A 4,035-nucleotide genomic window follows, 5' to 3' on the forward strand; every position below is an offset into this window, starting at 1 on the left:
ATGTCTCTCCCACTCTGGGGACAGAAACACGATCGTTCTGCTATGGCTGATCACTCTTAACTGGATTTTCCTGAACCGCATCCACTCATGGTTGGATATTGCACCATCATTGTCTAATAGCAATCACTTGCAACTGGATTGGCTTGGCTGCCACATGAGAGCACTTTCCAAGGATGTGTGGATGCCAGTGTGTGGGCAAGACAATCCAGCAGCAAGTGATTGTGCTCAAACCATGATGATGGCACAACATTCAACGGTCTGGGATGTGTAGCCTTTCATTTTGAATGGCTTGTTTTTATATTGTGACATTGTTTTATTCGCAAGCCACCTTGAGCAGGACTTTGAAGAGGTGGCATAGAAATATCCTAAATAAAATAATTAATAAATAAAATTTGACTCCTCCCCCTCCACCTGGACTGCTTGCTTTGGATTGTGTCTGCATTGTTCCTCACCAATGTTGGGCAATTCTGCATCTAGCATTTGCTCCACATTTTCTCAACTGGGAAGGAAAAGGTGCAGCTCAAAACCACATTCAGATACCTCAGGGCAAGGCAGTACTGACTGCAAAGTCACCCCTGAATGGCCACAAATCTATGCAGAAGGTACCATAAAATCCAATGATCAAAGGAAGCGAAAGCAGCATGCAGTGTGGAGGGTACCATAAAATCTGACGATCAAAGAAAGTGACAACAGCGTGCGATGCAGAGGGGAATTTCTGTTCCAATGTGGGCTTCATAAAACAATGGAGGGAAAAGCCAATGCAAAATCGCCCACTGTGAACTCTGCCCATAGAGCAGCACTTTTACAAGATCCATTAGAAGAGTTTGTAAAAGCATGTGATGAGGTGAATTGTAAACTCAATTTAAATGGGAGGCTTTCCTTCTGTTTAAACTGGGTTGCCTCCGCTATGCCTGGCTGGATTCTTTTAACTGATGACTCTCAGCTGAATGAAAATGTTTTTCACTGCTGGGAGAGATGACACCTGCTGAGATGATCTGACACCTATGCAGCAGCTAACAGACTATGTCTGTTACACAAGTTAGAGTACATGGAACAGGCATCTCCAATGTGGTGCGCACACCAACGCCTTTTCTGGTGCCTGTCTAGTGTTTTTAGAAAGTTGGGGGATCAGGTGGGTCTTTTACCCAGCCAGTCTTCTGATTTGCTATGGGAGATATGATTGTGAAGATTTTTTTAAAAAAACATTGTTTTGGCAGCAGCTGCCACTACAGTACAAGGGTCTTCTTCACTCTGTAACTGAGGGTGAGCTGTGGCAGCCATTTTGTGGCTGGCACCACCTCCTGCAGCAGCCACTGTGTGGCCACCATTCTGTGGCTGCATCCACCACGCTGTTTCAGGATTCCCAAGTTGCCCTCAGGATCAAAAAGGTTGGGGTTCCCTGACATAGAACATTGACAGCGCAGTCCTGTGCAGAGTTACTCCAGTCTAAGCACCTAGAAATCAATGCTGAACCGTTTCGACCACTTGGTGGTCAAATAGGAATGACATCTGGAGGATTCTAGTTACAGCTTCTGCTGTTACCGTGGGTGTTCTTTGCAGAACCAAGTTTCCAAGATCAGCTTTTGGGGATAAGGGAAAGCCAGAAAAGACATTCCAGACACACTGTATGCACTGTATTTGAAAAATGTATTTTTATGAATACAGTTGATTCTACTTGTTGAATGCAACTATTCATGATATCTGATAACTTTTGATGAGTTTACACTTTCCCTTAAGCTTTTGGATCTCACTTTTTTAAAAACATAAAAAACTTAACTGGGAAAATATATTTTTGTCACTATTGTTGCATTCATTTTGCATTACAAGATACCAATTCATGACATCGTTGCGCATGAAATGGATCTGAACCAGTTAAAAGTGGTTGAGCTAATTATTGAAGCTTTCTTTTAAAAATATGTGTCTGTAATGGAACCACCTGATGGGTTAGGTTAGCTCGATCTTGTCAGATCTCAGAAGCTAAGCAGAGTTGGCCCTGGTTAGTGCTTGGATGGGAGACCACCAAGGAAGTCCAGGGTCACTCATGACCCAGAAGCAGGCAAGGGCAGACCACCTTTGAATGTCTCTTGCCTTGAAGACCCCATGTGGGTTCACTGTAAGTCAGCAGCGACTTAATGGCACTTTACACCCATGCACACGCACACACATGTCTCCTGGAATCAAACAGGAATTTCATTAAATGCTGATGAACCTGGATTAGAACTTAATCCAAATGCTTCTACTTCTTGACTTCCATAAACAGCTTTTGGGATCTTGCCATTCATTTTTCAGTGGCACATCAACGCTGGTGTTGTTCCTGGAGCTCCATGCAGAGGATGGAATATTTTCAGTAAATGCAGCACATGGCTTGCAAGCCTATAGAGCAAACGACAGAGGAAAATGTTAAAATACATTAAATTCTCGTGTACCAGGGTTTAAAGATTATCTGCATCTAATTTTGGGTTTGCCAAATCTTTATTGAACAGCCTTCATCCCTAGACCTCATAACAAAACACCATCCTGAGTTGGCCATGGAAGAGAAGGAAGGAGGGAGGGAGGGAGGGAGGGAGGAAGGAAGGAAGGAAGGAAGGAAGGAAGGAAGGAAGGAAGGAAGGAAGGAAGGAAGAGAAGGTGTTTAGAACTAATGCAAGTATAGGAGAATCAGAAGCAAAACTAATGGGCAAATTTCTGCCACATAAAAGTATAACTTTTCCAAGAGTTCTGTGTGAAGATGATTCAGTCTCAAATGGCGAACCACACAATTCCTCCGTGTGTGCCTCTCCGTACAGTCATCAACTCATTTGAACTGGGCTGATTTGTCTACATGTACATTCTGTTCATTAATGTGTTTATACACTGCCTGTCAATTCTTGCCCTAGGGTCTCCCACCCAGAAGGGTGATCAGGGTTCGTATGTTTGACTCCAACACGGCTGTGGTATCTCGCTCTCACAGAGCATTCACACCTCCCCCTTCCACGTGTGCATCCACAGCATACCAGTACCAGCCTCTAGAGTTGCCAGCTCCAGGCTGGGAAATACCTGGAGATTTTGGTGGTGGAGCTTGAGAAGAATGGGGTTTGGGGTGAGGAGGGACTTCAGTGGGGTATAATGCCATAGGTTCCAACACCGAAAGCAGCCATTTTCTCCAGGTGAACTGATCTCTTGTCACCTGGAGATATGTTGTGATCCCAGGAGATCTCCAGCCACCACCTGGAGGTTGGCAACCATACCTGGCTGGAGACCAGTTTGTCCGGGGGCTCTCCAGCCACCACCTCCTGGGGGCTGGCAACCCTACATCTCTGCTACCAATAAAGGTCGTTTTACCCATAGCGCTCTTAACGGTGGAACTGGCAAAGAACCAAACGTTGAAAACAAAACGGGACTGATATAACTTCATGTTTTATGCAGGGCTCTAGTCGGGGGGGAGCTCTCAGGTACGGAGCTCCGGAAGAGAACCTCTAGGGGGCGGGGCGGTCACGTGGTGAAGCCCCGCCCCCTTCTTTACTCCGCCCTCTGCTTCGATCCTCATTCCATTTGGGAATGAGGATGAAGCAGGAGGGTAAGTAGCCGGGCCTTCTGACACACTTCCGGTGATGTCAGGGGGTGTGGCCTTCTGTCACTTCCGGTGATGTCAGGGGGCGTGGCATATGCAAATAAGTTATGCTAATGAGTTATGCTAATGAGCTCCGGCAGCTCTTTTTCTACAACAAGACCCCTGGTTTTATGGGACAGCTCCAGTTTGCTTGTGGGGTCCCCAACCTGATCTCTTCCCGACTTCAGGTCAACCTTACAAACTAGAGATTTTAAAATGGGCTGCGGACCTCTCTCTCCCCTCGTCCTAGCGTCTACTTTTTGGTGCCCCCAAGGTGGGCTCGGAGGTCTGTGACGCGAACAGGAGCGCTCTCTCTTCTCACTCCCCAGCGCGCAGAAACGCCTCTTCCTAACAACGGAACTCAATATTCGAGTTTAATGTGCTACAGCCGGACAGATTATTGCGCCGGACCCAGACAGCGGAAATGGTTTACGGGGGGCAGATTA

This window comes from Gekko japonicus, unplaced genomic scaffold (genome assembly GCF_001447785.1).
Source record: "Gekko japonicus isolate JY-2015 unplaced genomic scaffold, Gekko_japonicus_V1.1 scaffold428, whole genome shotgun sequence".
In the NCBI taxonomy this organism is placed as follows: Eukaryota; Metazoa; Chordata; class Lepidosauria; order Squamata; family Gekkonidae; genus Gekko; species Gekko japonicus.